Source organism: Vicugna pacos, chromosome 18 (assembly GCF_048564905.1).
Source record: "Vicugna pacos chromosome 18, VicPac4, whole genome shotgun sequence".
In the NCBI taxonomy this organism is placed as follows: Eukaryota; Metazoa; Chordata; class Mammalia; order Artiodactyla; family Camelidae; genus Vicugna; species Vicugna pacos.
Genome location: NC_133004.1, coordinates 30627179 through 30644251, shown reverse-complemented (window position 1 = coordinate 30644251; position 17073 = coordinate 30627179). Strand labels below are relative to the sequence as shown.

Genomic DNA, 17073 nt, shown 5'->3' with positions numbered 1-17073 from the left:
TGCAAGGCTGGAGGTGGGAGAATGAACTTGCTCATCGCTGTACGCCTGTTGTTTCTATAACCATCACCCTAGCAACATAATGGAAGCAGGACCTCATAAGGTCTTCCCGGGACAGAACCCCCCCACCCCCACCATGTCCTCTGCCTGTCTCTTGTTGGTAGAAAACCTTTAGCCAAATAATAAAATTAATTACAGAAATGAGAAAAAACAGAAACAAAGGGAAATAGTCAAATAGAACAAAAATAATAGTTTAGTCATTAAACGAAGTCAAGGACCTTTAGATCCTCCTCAAAGGTTATAGATTATATCCTGAGCCATGTCCTTTGAGCTGTGATGTAGCTGATACTGAAACCCCCCACCAGGTGGAAGAAGTTAACTTCTAACTATGATGACCAGGCTGTAGCCATGACATAATCTGCCACGATTCTGAGAACTGGCCTCAAGGAAACGAAACAAACTGACCTTGGAGCTGAAGACTAACTGTATTTAAAACAATCAAGATTTCTAATCTTAATCCCAATGGAACTTCTTCAGACCTTGATAAATTTCTAATTCTTATCTATAAGAATATCATGCCAGAAACAAAGAATAAAATTTGGGGGTTGGAAAAAAAAGGGTAATGAGCATTCAATAAATATTAATATGTATTACCCAACTAAACTATAAAAAAGCACATTGATGACACAGGAATACAGATAATGGAACAGACTAGAGGGTCTAGAAATAGATCAAAGAAAATTACATGAACGTTTAGAATATGATAAAGGTGGTATTGCACATTTGTGGGGATAATTTGAAAACAATTATGTAGCCCTTTCAGAAAAAATTAGACTCATACAGCTGAATGCATAAAGGGAGAAAAAACGGTTTCTTATTAAGTTACCTAAGTAACATTAATAATTAGCGGAAACTCACTGAGTCTTGATGCCTTGAGCCTGATGTCTTGTGTACCCTGTGTTGGCCTTAGGCATCCAAAGGCAATCTCTTTAGTCAGGAATCTTAAAGCTGCAACTGACAGAAAACCAAACTTAAGCTGGCTTAAGATAAAAAATGGAACTTGATATATGCAGCAGCCCAAAGACATAACTGGGATTTGGCTTCGTCAGGAGCCTGAAATTGTGTCATTAGAATCTGTTTCATACAATCTCTGACTGCCACTCTGTTGGCTTCATTCTCCAGTTCCATCACTTGGTGGCAAGACAGGGGCCAGCATTTCGGAAGCTAACTCGTCCCAACCTCAAGCTTAGCGGAAAAGAGAGCAAGTTCTCCAGCAAAAGTCCCACTGATTCTCATTGGCTCCAGCTGGGTCACATGTCCATTCATGAACCAATCACTGTTACCAGGAGAACACAGTTTCCATTGGTCAGATCTGGGCCATGTGTCCTTCCCAGGATCCAGGGGTAGAGAATTGACTTCATTAAAATCACATGGACCGAGATTCAGTAAAAGGATGGTTCTCTGGTGGACCTTAAGGAACTATTACTAAAAACAGAAGGAGAAAATCGTGGATAGTTTCAAACAAACAACAATTTAAAAAAAATAGATGTCTCCTATAATAATTGATATGGTTAGGGTTCTCCTCTTATTTGTATTTTATTTCCCAGAACGCCTCCCCAGTGTCCTGGGGCTCTGCTCACCCTTGCTTGCCTGCTTCTGCTAGTATTCACCTAGGTTATACCTGCTCTTGGCCTCCCCTGATTAGATGGAGTCCTTCTTTATCCATAAACATCCTCTTAAATGAGATCCAACTCCTTGTCTGTAGGAATAGCCTGGAGAACTTGGGTGTCACTGAATATTAATTATTCTTTTTGTTTGTCTGTGGGGGGAGATAATTAGGTTTATTTATTTATTTATTTTTAGACGCAGCACTGGGGATTGAACCCAGGACCCCGTGCATGCTAAAGCATGCACTCTGCCACTTGAGCTGTACCCTGCCCCCCGAATATTAACTGTTCTTGACATCAGCATTCTTTCATTCAGCAAATATGTATCAAATATATTCTATGTGCAGAAACTGAGCACAAGGTGGAAATCAAGACACAAAAGAAGAATTCATTCAAATGTTACATGACAAGCACTATTTGTATTAATATTATCACCTTTAGGGGCCAGCCTTACTTACCCTTAAAAAAAAAAAAATCCTTGGCTTATTTCCCTGTCTCCATTGGCCCACCATGAAAGTTCTAGTGTGCATCAGCCTAAGTCCACATAAGTGTGAATCAGTTCACATCACGGTGGTGACAATGTCCAGCCTACTTACTTGGTACTTTAAACTAACTTGCCCCTTGGGTCTCTGTCTTTTTCATGGACATTATACTCCCAGCCAAAGACAAGAAAACAGCACGTTGGCTGGAATTGTCCATCCATCAGCCATGGGGTTTCAGAATTCATCCCCCAACATGTACAAACATTGCTCCTGCAATGACCAAAGGATTGCATGCAAGGAGGGTGACGACTGAAATGTGAGCCGAGCATGCCCGGAGCTTGCCATGTAGTTGGGAGGAAAGTCACGTGCGTAGCCAGCAGCACAACAAGGAACAGTGGAAGGAGAGCCACACGGTGGCATGACAAGGAGTTGTAGAAACGGAAGCATTTTCTGGCTGGGTGTGGGAGGGATCAGGGTTGGAGAGGGAGAGAGTTGCTTTTGGAAAGTGGGCTCTGTGAGTGTGAGCTTGTGGAATGGCTGTCGTGCTTTATAATTTATCCTAAAAGCTGCACTCCTCCTTGCCAGATCTCTATAAACTCAGCTTCAGCTCCAGAACACTGCCTGCCCATAGGCATTGAAGGCACAAAACATTCTCATGCCAGTAGCGGTTATCTGCTGCTGTGTAACAAATTACCCCAATACTTACTGGCTTAAAACAACACATATTTATTGTCTCACAGTGTCTATGGGTCAGGGGTTCAGAGCAGCTCATTGAGCAGTTTTGATTCAGGGTCTCTCACAAGGTTACAGTCAAGATGTCACCTAAGGCCATGGTCTCTAAATGCTTAACAGGAACTGACTGGCTTCCAAACTTATTCCCATGGCCAGAGTGTCTTTACAACATGTCAGTTGGCCCTCCCCTAAGCAAGTGATCAGAGGGAGAGTGAGGATGTAGCCACGGTGCTTTCTATAACCTAATAGTCTTCAAAGCCACACTCTGTCACTTCTAGTCTGTTGTACTCATTAAAGCAAGTCACTAAATCCGGCACATACTCAAGGAGAAGGAAGTTAGCCTCCACCACTTGCAGGAAGGAGTATCAAAAAATTTGGATGTGCCTTTTAAATCACCACAATACTTCCATGCCTTTGATGATAACTGGTCCTACGCTCTTTCAGATAATATGGCAAAGAGGTTAAGAACACAGGCTCCAGAGTCAGAATGGCCAGGTTGGCATCTCAGGTCTACCACATATTTTCAGTGTGACCTTAGGCAAATAACAACCTCTTGTGCCTCAGTCTCCTTTATCTGTAAAATGGGAATAATATGAATGCCTAACCACATGGTTGTTATGAGGATTAAGTGTTAATACATGTAAATATCATATGAGGAAGCAATACATGTAATAGATGTAAATACTGGTAAAACAGAACAGTGACCGGTACACAGTGAGTGCTCAAAAAATGTGAGGTCATTATCATCATCATCATCATCATCATTATCATCATCATCATCACCATCATCATCATCCACTCTCATCTTCACTTGGTAAACTCCTGTTCTTTCAAGACTGAATTTGAGTGCTTTCTCTTTTGCTAGGTTTTCTAGATCTCCTGGGCACATTTTCTTCTCCCTACCTCTACGGTACTCTAGCATTTTGATTATTCCTGTAATTGGTACTTTTCAAACTGTGTCATCATTGCTTAATTACACCTCTGTGTCCCACGCCAAATGGTGTGGCTCTTGAGAATAAGACTGAATCTTCTTAGAGGCAGATTCTCCGGGAGAGGAAGGAAGGCAGATTATGGGCAGCCTGTGGAAGACTCCATTTTTCACCCCAAGAGTTGGGGCCATGAGGACAAAGAGGACTGAGTTTTTCATGGGAAGTGGTTTCCCAACCATAGCAGCCTGGAGTTAACACCAACTGCTCCCCAGGGTCGCCTGGTGGAGGCTCTTGGAGGGAACGCTGCCTTGGGGAGAGCAGCCTCTCTATCATAGTGCTGACACCAGGAGCCTGGGCACTCATTACATGTTCAAACGCTTCTCGGGGGAACTGTTAGCAGGTTTCACCTACAAGGAGGTACATTTTCAGGAGCGTGTGATATTCTGGAAATGTCTTTATGCAGGAGTGTTCTTCAATTAAGGAGGAGGAATGACCGAATTTCCTAAGCATCTGAGGACAGTTGTTTTTGCATAGTGAGGTATTAGAAGGGGCTGAATTCAATGAGAATGGGTTCCCCTTCCTCCAGTATGCCACTGGGGTGGGCAAGGAGGGGAGGCACGGGAGTGGTACATGTTCTGCCCAAGCGGACCCAGGCTGCTCTCAACAGAAAGGTTCTGGACATCACACTATAGAAAGTGTTCCATCAGCCTTTACATCCTCTAAAAGTAACAGACGACTATGCTATTTAAAATGATGCTTAAAGGGAGTTTTCACGCCTGTTCCTATGGCTGTTCCAGGCTCAGACTTTTTTCTCTCTGTTGATGTGACATCTGGGGTGTAACAGGCAAGTACATCCCCTCCTTCCCCAGCAACACTGTAACATTGGACATTACAGCCTAGGCTCTAGAAGATGTATGAAATGGAGATAACTGATGGAAATGTCCAAACCATTCTGAACATTTTCAAAAGCAGCTTCTAGTCAGTTGAAGGGTGTCCTAAAGCCTTGCGGACATCAGTTTTGCATGCATACCCTATCTCCATTAAAACCCTTAAATCTCCTAAGTCATGTTGCTTGGAGTAGGGGGAGGTCAGTTGGTCACTCCCGTAACATCTGGCTCCAAGAGTGGGCACGTGACATGGGCCTGACCTGGCCAATCAGAGCTTTCAACCGTCAGCACTGAGGTGGAGGACAAAGAGTAGAGACGACATGATTCACGGCAAGCTCCTGGATCGAGCCATACCTGAAACCTACCACACTACATTCCAAATTCCCAAGTTACAGGCCCTTATGAGTTTATAGAATTAAGCCATTTTTAATTGAATTGGAGTCTTTCCTTTGAGACTCCAGGCAGTTCGGACTTACATGGTAGAGACAGTCAGAATAGCAAGTACCAATCTCCTTGGCCCCCTTGCTCCACACATCAAGTCTCTACCTGAAATTTTAGTACTGGAAATTCCTCCTGATAGATAGCAATACTAACAGCTTTCAGTGCCCCTTAAAAAATCTGTACCTTTGAGAATACATTTTTGTAAGTGTTCTAATTAGAAGATGGGAAAAAGTAAATTCATGTAACATTTTTGAAAAGTAATTTAGCAATATGTATCAAGAACCGAGAAAAGCAACCTTGTATATTGTATCTCAAGAATTCTCTTTTTTAGGCATCTAACCTCCCCCTACCAAAAAAAAAAAAATTGGTAGTATGGCTTTATGGTAAGGATACCTGAGAAATTAAGAAAGACAAGAATCTCAGTTGCTAAACTGCCAATTCTCACAGAGACTAGAATGTCGCTCAGGATTAGATCATTCAGGTCCCAGGTCTCAGGGCTCTTATAAACCCTACATTATCTTGACACATGCTCAGAAACACATTGTTTCCTACCCTATTATGATGGTGAATTACTTACACTCTATACTTAGTCGATACTGTTATCACTGAGTGACTCTACTCCACTTCTTGTTACTCTGTGGCCTTTGCTTAATCATGGTTTCCACTGTCTTAAGGCATCAGGCACCTCCAAGTCTGGTGCTGCAACCTTTCTGTGTGTCTTTTTAGCCTCTGCCCCCGCCACCTACTGCTGACTCTCTCTGGCTGATGTATGGTTCCTACTGACCCACGGTTCCTGATGAACAAAAGCTCCTACTGAACTCTGTCTCCTGTTGACCTGCGGCCTTTGCTCACTCATGCTAACTCAATGTTTCTACAGATCCACAGTTCTCCCTGATCCACGGCTTCTGTTGAGCCCTCGTTTCTGCTGACCTATGGCTTCTGCTGACCCATGGCAACTACAGACTCATGACTCCTGATAACTCTTAGTCCCTACTGAGTTATGTCTTCTGCAGACACATATCCTTTGCTGAAACATAGCTCCTGATAACTCATGCCTTCTTTTCACCCATAGGAGAAAGAAGATGATCCCGCCCTTCAGAAGATTCAGGGTTCCAGAAAACTAGATCTCAGTTTAGGGAAGGCTTGGAATCTCAACAAAGATCAGTAGCACTGATTATGGAAACTGCCTAGGAGTGCACTATATGCCTGTACACATTTCTCATGACCCCCTCCAGCCCCCACCCCAAGTAAATTGACTCCATTGCCCATTTTCAATCATATCGTATCTAAGAAAGACCACGAAAAATCTTCCAGCTCTAGGCTAGTAGAAATAGAGTTTATTATTGCAGAAAATCCCTAACTCAACTTCTTTAAGGCATGCTTCCCTGTGAAGCCCCCAAGAAGTCAGTTTTTGCAGTATGTGTGATGATTTTTGAGCATTCTAGAAAAGTTTGTCTTTTATTTCAAAAGAAATCAATTCTTCAAGTGGAAATACTACTGAATATGAAATATTAAAAAAGAAAGCAAGAAATGCAGATTCATAGAATTTCAGGGATGCGAGAGATACCCTTAAACTTTGAATCATTCCTCTTTTGTATAAGTTTCTTATATAAGGGCCTCCCTAGGAAAAATCCAGTCTTTCCTTGAATGCCTCCAGTGAACATGAGCTCTTTAATTCTAGAGCGAGACTATTGCATTTTTGCATGGTTTTTATTACGACAAAGATTTCTTACACTGATCCCAATATCTCTCTCCCTGTAATTAATTCAGCCTTAGGGACCAACAGGGAAAAAAGGAGAATTTCTCATATCACAATTCTCCAAATATTCAAATGCAAATGATTGAGTCATTCATTCATTCATTCACTCATTCATTCATTCATTTCTTCTTTAGTCCCTAACAACAAATAATCATCTGGCCCAAATGTCAATAGTACCAAGATTGAGAAACATTACCATAGTCCATTTCAATATGTAGAGAGAAATGTTATTGTTTCCAAAGAAAGTATTTACCTGCCATGAAAGATATTTTTTCCTTTCTCAAAATGAAATATGCTTGAGGACTGAGGGAAGAAGATGCCAGGCCTCAAAGCATTTTTTTTCCTTTTCTTTAAATTTACCAGGGAGTATGAGAATGAAGTTCTTGCCAGTCTTCAACTTCATAGTCTTCTAAATAAAGTTTTCATTATATTGTTTTCCATATCCTTGTACTTATTTGAAAGAATGGTGAAATATTGAGTGCATTGTGGCTGCATATAGAACAAAGGCAGCCCTTCACTCCATGCTTACAATCAACCTCAAAAGCTCCTCTCTACATCCCCTGGCTGCCTCCTTTTTGGGCAGATTTCTACCCTGCAGTTACATGAGTGAAAGCACAGCCCAGTATGTTTGCAGTCTGTCCCAGAGATCTGGAAGTCATGGCTAAGCCTCTCTGCTTGTGGTTTCCAGCCACCTGGCAAATTCTATACACAGAGGAAGCATTCGTTGTTGCTACTAGTCTTGCTGCTAAATGGGTTGAATGTTAATGATCTGACTGTCTTTTGCTATGAATAAGATGGCAAGTAAATAGGGATGAGTTTATTTTCCTTTTAAAGGGTAAATAAAAATCTGGGAGTAATATTTGCCAGAAAAAGAACTAGTAGTGTCCTTAATATATAAAGAACTGTGACAGATCAATAAGAAAGCCTCAAAGTGCCACTACTTGATAAAATCAAAGTAAAACTACAACACTTTAATCCAATAAGTTATCAAATTGTTGAAAATTAAGTTGTCTATTTGGTGTTAGGTATATCTGACCTACTCAGGAGAATGAAAATTAGTATAAATTTCTAAAAACTCCAATCTAGAATTATGTATAAAGAACCTTGAAAATAATTAATACCCTTTGGAGCAGTAATTCTCCTTCTAGAAATTTATCCTGGGGAAATAACTGGAAATTCAGAGTGATTTATGTACAGGAATGTAATCAAGACATTTATGATAGAAAAAACAGAAAGTATCTAAATCTTTAAAAATTATGTTACATCCTATGATAAAGAAATATGCAAACATTAACATGATTTTATTAAAATTTCACAATTCAAGAAAGTGCTCCCAATTTTACATGATTAGTAACAAATATATAAAATATTTTATTTAGTATGAAATTGTGAAGGAGAATGAGCATGGATCAAGATGGGGAAACAGCATCAGATTGGTAGCAGAGATTATTTTGGGATGGTGGATCAAGAATGAGTCTTTGTCATTATCTTCATGATTGTTCCAATTCCTGTACAATAGACATGTACCACTTTGATAATTCAAAAATTGTGAATGACTTTTAAAATCTGAGGCAATAGGTCTGGAGAGATCACTGACCTTAGACTCAGAGAGACTGAGAGTCAAAGTCTGACTCCAAGCTCAGATTCTCACTCGGGGTGGACCTTGAGAACGCTACCTTATCCTCTTGGAACCTCAGGCACTAAAGGGGGAAAACAGTACTCCTTCATGCAACTGTCCTGATAGTTAAATAAGATGATGCACCATGATTGGTATATTGAGGCTACCCAATAATTGTTAAATAATTGAAGAACTGAATCTGGGATGTGGGGAGCCAGAATGATGACTCCTCTGGGAATGCCAGAGCTCACCCAGGTATGATGCAGGAAATCCTGAATTCTGGCAATCCTGAATCTATCACTTACTGCCTTGGGATCACATACAAGTTACTTCATCTCCTCGAGATTCAGTTTCTTTATCTGTAAAATGGAGAACAGTAAAATACCTACTTCTCAGTATCGTGCAGGTAGGTCAGTGAGATAATGCAGGAGTTAGCAAACTGTAGCTCATGTTGCAAATCTGGCCCACCACATGTTTTTGTAAATAAAGTTTTACTGATACACAGCACACACATTTGTTCATTTATTGCCTATGGGTGCTTTTGTGCTACAAGGGCAAACTTGAGTTGTGACAGAGACCACATAGCTCACAAAACCTAAAATACTTACTGTCTAGCCCTTTATAGAAGAATTTTGCTGACCCTTGAGATAATGTAAATAAGGCACCTCGAATGATGTCTGTCACTCAAAACCTGATGTTGCTATTATAATAATAATAATATCATTCTTATGCATTATTGACGGATTGCTCTGTTTGGAAGTAATTCTGAAAAATTGAATCACCCAAGTCTGTTTTCATCAGTATTAAACCTAAAGAATCCCAAATGGCTGAGTCATCCTTGCTGACTCACACTTTAAAAACTGTCAGAGCAAGAGCTCCCAAGGAATTCTACTGCCACCCAGCCCAGTACATATCTATCATCACCTCGAGAATATTTTATCTCCTAGCCTTCCCCTTTCACTGCTTTTTCAATGCATGTTCTATTCTCAATTCAGACAAAGACATTTTTTGGTGTGAACTTCCTGTGTGGCCACTTTGCTTGCCTTAAGAATGGTAGACGGTCACCTCACAGTTTCCACCCCTGAAAGTCATGTGATTCCAGGTGTCTGCTATTTACTCAGGTAGGTTTTAGTCATAAGCAACCTCGGATTCCAGGAATTCAGCCAGTGTAGACAGGAGAGAGACTAGGGGGCAAGGGAACTGACCTCACTATAGAGCTGGCCCAAATACACAACGGCTAAAACAGGGTAGCAGTTTCAGGCTAGGATGAGGAGACAGCATGATCTAAAGAGCCCAGTTCAGTGAATACAGTGAAGTCAGGGGAGCCCGGGCAGCAAGCAGAATCCAAAATCAGTGCAGGCGGATGGAAGAGCTTTGGCTGGGGAGCTACCCATCCAGCTCTCAAGTGCCTGGTGGGAAACAGGCAAAAGACACTTCACCTGGATTAGCCAATGTGCTGAAAGTAGGAGCAGCCTGTTTTATGAACCTACAAATGCCCAGATTCAGGGTAGCTTAGCCAGAGATATTGGCTCAGGATGGGAGCCTAGGTAAGCCCACAGATAGGAGGTGTCGAGGATTCCAGAGGAAAGGTGCTATGAAAGGTCCATTCTTCACATACTAAACTTTTCCCCTGGTCTCTCTCACCTGCAAAACTTTACCATCCTACCATGAGCCTTTTTTTTTTTTTGGCCAATTAATGTTTATTAAATATCAGCTATTTATCAACTTTAAGAGAATGTTATAACTGTCCTTAATAAAATATATTCTATGTCTCTCAAAGTTTAATTCATGAAATATTCTTCCATGCCACCCATGAATCTTGACTGAACTTTCTTCAACTTCATAAAATACAGAGCTCATGATGGGTCTTTGATCCTGGTGGAATCCACACAAACTTCCAGCCTCCCCTGAAACACCTGGCAGTTCACTGAACACTGACATCTCAGGCGGGGCCTGAAAGATTGTCCCAGGTGGTGCTAGCACTGCTGGTCCAAGGACCATACTTTGAGAAACTCTGGGTAGAGGAACAACCTGTGTATAAAACAGACGTGCAGAGCTTAAAGCATGATCTCCACCTCTATTTAATCTTGATCAGAACCCTGAATAGGTGCTATGGATCCATTTTACAGATGAATAGACGGAGGTACAAAGAGATAAAATGAGCTGGCTCAAGATGAAATGCTTGGGAGCGGTCATTCTCAACTGGGGAAGAAGTAGAGAGGTGAGAGCATGAACCAGGGGCTGCAAGTGGAAATGCCTGCAGAGACTGTGCAGATGTCATTAGTGAATGAAATGGTTCCCTAGCAGCTTGGAGCATGTATTGTCTGTCTCCAGTTGTCATCACATGAGAATGGAGCCCCAGGGTTGCTAGATCTTTCAATTTTTCAAGAGAAGTAAAAAATTCCAACTGTTGAGTGTTGTCAATCAATTCTAAACTAAAAAAAAAAAATACTGTGCAAGCTGGGAAATAAACATCTGCCAGCAAAAGTTGGCCCAGGTGCTGCACGTGTGCACATTCTACGTACTGACGCTTTTCAATCCTGTGCATGTGCAAATGTCCTAGAGCCCTTTTCGAAACATGGATTCTGATATAGCAGAGCCAGGATGGGCTGGAGATTTTTAATGGCTAACAAGCTCCTGGATGGTGCTTCGGCTGCCGCTCCACGGAGTGCACGCCGAAGAGCAGAGTTCTAGAACAGAGCTACTCAACGTATGGTTTGTGGAAAGACACCAGCAACATCACAGGGGAGCTCGTTAGAAATGCATGTTAGAAATGCGTATTCTCAGCCCAACACTAGACACACTCAATCCAGATTTCTGGGGCTGGGGCTGGGGAATCTGTGTTTTGACAAAAACACATCCTACAGCTGATTCTTATGCATATTCAAGTTTGAGGAGCACTGCCTAGATCCGTGGTTCTCTGCTCCAGTGTGTAGTGAAATCCTCACAATTTGAAAAGTCTGATGCTTGCAGACTCATTAAATTGATTTAGAGCGGAGCTGGTGGCCAGGATTTTTAGAACTCTGTTATGTTAGTTATATTCGTTGTATTAGAACTCAGTCGGTTCTGATACAAGGCCAAGGTTGAAGATCACTGCCCTAGAAGGTCACATCAGATTCTTCTGTGTCTTTTGTCCAAATTGGAGATATAGGAATATGGTTTTTGAACAGAAGAGGTGATTTCAGCTAAAGCCTGGGAGGGGGAGCTGCAGATACATGACGTCCATTGTTCCTGCCCAGCAGCCCCTGTGTCTGGGAGGAAAGGCACAGAGGCTACACAGGGTAGCAGCCCTGACTCTACACCAGGACCCAGGAAGCCAACACCACTGCTCTCCCCGGTACATCACAGTTCTTCCCACAGTCAAGACCCTGCCGAGAAATGATGCTGCATCACACTTGGCCACTTGGAGGATGACGAACCAGTCAACGCCTGGAGCGGCCAACGGCCAAAGTAACTGATTCACAAGTGGCCCATCTGGTCAGGGAGAGAAGCCTGGCTTTGGTGCTGTGCCTGATTGTATAGTGATAATGCAGGCCACTCTGTTTTCTGGTTTTGTAAGTTAATTCATGAAGAGTTAAGTGTCTGAAATAGCAATATTAATCACAGTGGATAATGACCACATGACTTCCTCTCCCGAGTGATGTTCGAAAGCTCAGGTCTGGAGTGTCTCTAAAGACCAGTTGAGCATGGGAGAAAATGGGACTAGTCCAGAGCTTCAGAACCCAGAGAAAAGAACTGGTACCCCAGAAGGAATCCCAGAGGAGGATGGGCCTGTTTCCAGTGGCAGAGAATGGAGCAGAGCAACAGAATCGCTGGGTCCACCAAGCATATGAAGAGATGGAATGGGAACTAAAGCCAGTAATCAGCAACAGAGAGGAGGCAAAACAAAGCAAGTGGGTTCTGGAGGCAGAATTTGGAAAGCATCCCAGAGGGCCGTAGAATGCAGGTGGATGCAGACGTTTATGGGATGCCTGTGGCTGAGCCGATGGGCTGGAAAGGAGATGCTGAGGACAACGAGCCTCCTTCTGCATTTGTCTGCTGGTCAGCAAATATTTATTGAGACCCTACTGTGGGCCAGGCAATGGGTCAAATTGGATTGAGTTTCCCCAGTTTCATCGATGAGTAGCTTTAACTTGAATAAGCATGTTCGAAACATTCACTCATACCTTTTGCCAGTATTTGTTGAGTGCCTTTTGTTTTCTAGGCACTGTGTTAAACAATAGCAAAGAAACTGTACTTACAATATTCTAAGATGGCTTCCACTCTCATGGAGATTATGTGCGAATAGTGGAGGCAGATCATAAACAGAGGAACAGTACAAATAAATATATTTAAGGATGGAGAAGAAAAACCTTGGGAACTAACAAGGAAACTTTTCTGAAAAAAAAAAACTCTTCTTTTAGAGGTGTGGGAAAGTTTCCCATAAGAAGTGACATTTAAGTTGCTATCTTAGGGGAGAATGGGAGTTAATTAAGCCAGAGCTGTGATGAGACTCTGGCAAAGGGAACAGAATGTGCAAAGGACCAGGGGCAGGGAGGAGTATGATGTTTTCAAGAGATGGAAAAGGCTGGAACATAGTGGACAGGAGGAGGAGTCATTCCCTGCCCAGCCTGGTGTGCAATACAAAGGACTTGGAGTTCCATTCAAGAGGGCCGGGATGCCATTTTCAAGGCTTTAACAAAACAGGATTTCCTGAGGAGTGAGGCTGGGCAAATTCTTCAGGTTGTCAGACAATGGTTCCCCAGCCACCCCTGATAAGGGGAGTTTTGCCTGAATCCAAATTCTCACATGATCAGGAGTTTTCAAGATTTCCAGGTAATGGAAGCTGTCTTTTCCCAGCAGTGCCCCTCGCTGGCAACTAAATTCAGATTTCTTAGTACCTGATCCCTAAATGTTTATGGGGCCCAGATACTAGCTGATCCTCTCGCCCAAGAGATACTAAGCCAAGATTGAATGACACTGCAGGCGTCACCTGAGCTCTTTCTTGGCTAAACCATAGCCGAGTCATCTTTGTGTTTTTATAGGATCCCCTGGGCTACTGTGTAGAGCAGGGATCGGAGGCTCCAGAGCTAATGCGTGTCAGTGTGCTGTCTCTGTGTATTCATGTGTTACAGTGGTTGAAACAGATCCTGGACATTAGTGTGCTCTCTCTGTGTGGATCTGTCTACTAGGATGGTTGAATTGCGTTCATCAGCTCCTCATTGTGCTTCCTCTGTATATTTGTCAACTGGAATGGTTGAATTGGGTCCTCAGTGTGCTAGATAGATAGACAGACAGCTAGATAGATGATAGATAGACAGACAGATAGGTAGGTAGATAGATAGATAGATAAATAGATACATAGATAGATATAGCTCTAATTATAGGAGAACTTTCTAGCTAGGAGAGCTTGGACACCCCTCTGTGCCTCAGTTTCCCCATCTGGAGAAGCTGAGGATAATAACAGTTCCTCACCCAGAGGGTTGTTGTCAGTCAATGTATCTAAACCCTTAAAATATTACCTGGCACAAAGGAAGTGTTACAAGCACTGACTTTCATTTCATGTACTTATCTCATCTAATCATCATACATTGAAGGTAGTAAATACTGCGCCCATTTTACAGATAAGCATACCCAGGTTCAGAGAGTTTAAGTAACACCCCCAAGGTCCACTCACTGAGCTGCCACAACCCAGCACTGCTGTGCCACCCCTCCCTGTTCCTCTAGACTGGGTCCTTTGATATCCACGCCACCCTACACAAAAATCAAACTTGTTACAGGTGTTGAACTTGCCCAGTTAGACTTTAGACTCCTTCCTGCTTTGGCCTCTGCACCCTCTTTCCATCTACCTGGCATTCCTGATGGACCTTGGTAACACCTAGTCACACAGAATTAACCCAAGAAGGAGCTAAGCACACCCCCACTGGTGCCCAAACCGAGGTAGGTCGTGTATTCCAGGCCCTGGCATCAGCAGGGAGCTTACAGAAAACGGTCCCTGCCCGCTCGGTGCTTAGCCTTCACGGAGAGAGACAGATAAACAAGTGAATATGTAACATAGCAGGTACTAACAAGGGCTATAAAGGAAGATGAAGCAGGATAAGAGACAGTACCAGAAAATTCTTCAGTTGCCCTTAAACTGTTGCTGTCTGTCTTCAGGCAATCATTTTTTGTGACCTGCCATCTGACATCCATGGTCTTTCCAAGTGGCCAAGACTTTTCAGAGCAGACAAGAGAGTAACACTTAAAAGATCAACTCCACGGAACAGATGGCTTCGTTATTCCATGCCAATTAAATCAACCGTTCAGCTGTCTGATCCACTGCTCACTGATCCAAGCTGCAAGGAGCCTCTTGCACGGGTGCAGTGATCTGATTGAATGGAAAAGACGCTAATGGAGACAGGCATGAGGGTCACACAGACAACTGAGCAAATATTGAGATGAAGACATTCTACCATGGCATCGTGGGGAGGCCACAGAGCAAGTGGAAATTGTGGGATGAATGATAGGGGCTGAAAAAGCTTTCTGTAATGAGGATGATGTTGGGGAAGGTGTGGGATGCTAATTTGTCAATCCACTTAGACAAATGTTATTGTGATAGTGTACTTGCTCTGTGCCAGACTCTGTGCTCAGCCCTGGAAAGTAGGACCAGGACATTTAAAGGCACTTAAGATGCTGTCCCTGCCTTAAAGGAGCTCACAGTCCAGAGCTAGAGGTAGATTCAAAAACAAAGAGCTGTAACATAAAGTCCAGAGATAAACGGACAGCAGTAGGGTCCTGGGTGCCACTGGATCCCATGTTTATTTTTTTTTCAACTCTTGATAAGAAATTGACTAGTAATGAGATAGGCTTGGCACATTCTAAAACTACCTGGGCTGTGACATCACACGTGATAAAGAAAACCAGACACTCAGACACTCTGAAGTAACTGATGCTGGAGCCACAGGGACCATCTGGAAGACTCCATGCTTGCACACTTAAGGTGGAGTCAGCCCAGAAGTGAACAATTCCTCATGTCACCAGTCACCTTGGAAAGGGCTGAACCCTAGGTTAGGACGTGAGGATTTGAGAGTCTGGCTAGACTGAAGATGACCAGGAAAATCGTCTTTCTTTCTAAACTTCAGAAAGTTTAGGCCATTTATTGAGCTATGAAAATACTTGAAGCCCTTCCAGGGCTGAGCACAAGGTTCTCCTCACCACAGGCGGCAGGAAAAGGGCTGAGTCAGCGTTCCCGAGCAGCGCTCTGAACATGCGTGAGAGATGTAAGTCATTTTCTCAGTTGTATGTTAGTAACTCTGTTCCATTACCTCAAATCTCCAGGAAAACCTAATTAAAAACTACAGCCTATCACAATGTGGTTCTGGTATGGAACTAGCAAACACATAGATCAATTCGGTAGAAGAGAGAGCCCAGAAAAAGCTTATGAAGGTGAGGGGGTTTAGTAAACTATAAAAGCAGCATTTCAAAACGGTGGAGAAGAAATTCAACAAATAGGATCTAGCCCTTTGAAAAGAAAAGAAAAAAAAAATCAGCTATCTACTTTTCCCCACATGCAAAAGGTGAATTCTGGATGAAATAACAAGTAAATCTGCCCAGTAAAGCCACTTCCAGAAATGGAGAGAGAAAGACTTTCCCAGACAAACAGAGGCCGAGAGAATTCATCCGCACTAGACCTGCCTTACACGGAAGGCTGGAAGGAAGTTCTCTAAGCTGAAATGAAAGTCGCAGACGGCCCCTGAAGACAAAGGGCCACGTGGGCAGGTGTAACGGGCATCTCAGCAACACTCTATGGAGGCCAGAAACTAAAACTGCACTTCCACCCCACGATGCCTCCTCACAGCCTAACATCACACCCATACCCTGAGAAAGGGCACGTTACAGGAAGCATTGGAGTTGGTTACGTTTCCTGATGTCGCTGGGGGACTGCGGACTTGGGGAGAGAGATTCATTGTTTCAGAAAACAAGGAAAGCTATTTCCTGCATTCTCAAGGCTTTTTGGGTTTGTGTGTGTGTGTGTGTGTGTGTGTGTGTGTTTGTGTTAGATTGGTTGGTTTGTTTTTGGCTTTCCCGACTGTATTAACCACCTTTATTGCACTCAGAGGACTCGACTCACGAGCAGAGAGTAGATTTTCAAATAGGAGTTTTCTTGATCCAGCTAAATTTTTCTTCAGTGAAAAAAGCTGACATTGAGACAAAAATTATCATAAAATTTTGCGACAATACAGTAAAATCTCAGCATAAGTCAGTGATTTGGAAACTTATCAAGGCAATTGAAATTGTAAGTATCTCTTTTCACTTTGGAGAGGAACAAGCATACAGTGTTTCACTTTAAAGCAAGAGGAGAGTTGCCCTTTATTTTGCTGCATGTGACACGTCTGTGCCCACTGCACTTGCGACTCCTTTCATGTAAGGCCTCGGTGCCTGACGAGCGTTCCTCCATCGGGAACGGTCCACACTGGAAGTGAATGACCACGGTCAAGCACGCCTGGATCAACATTCTTTTCTTGTCTCTCTGGCTGGCTCCTTTGATGTTTATGTCAAAGTCCTAAAACTTAAGGGTTTTTTGCCAGTACAGGTTTAGCTAA

At 42.8% G+C, this 17073-nt stretch overlaps 1 long non-coding RNA gene across 1 annotated transcript in view; it reads right to left on the bottom strand.

The window, feature by feature from the left end:
- Positions 1–672: 672 nt before the first annotated feature.
- The window catches only part of LOC116284223 (uncharacterized), a 229648-nt gene continuing 213247 nt past the window's right edge, over positions 673–17073 (bottom strand). The window contains exon 8 of the long non-coding RNA XR_012061179.1: positions 673–1011. This is a non-coding gene — a long non-coding RNA (uncharacterized lncRNA). The remainder of the gene's footprint in view (positions 1012–17073) is intronic.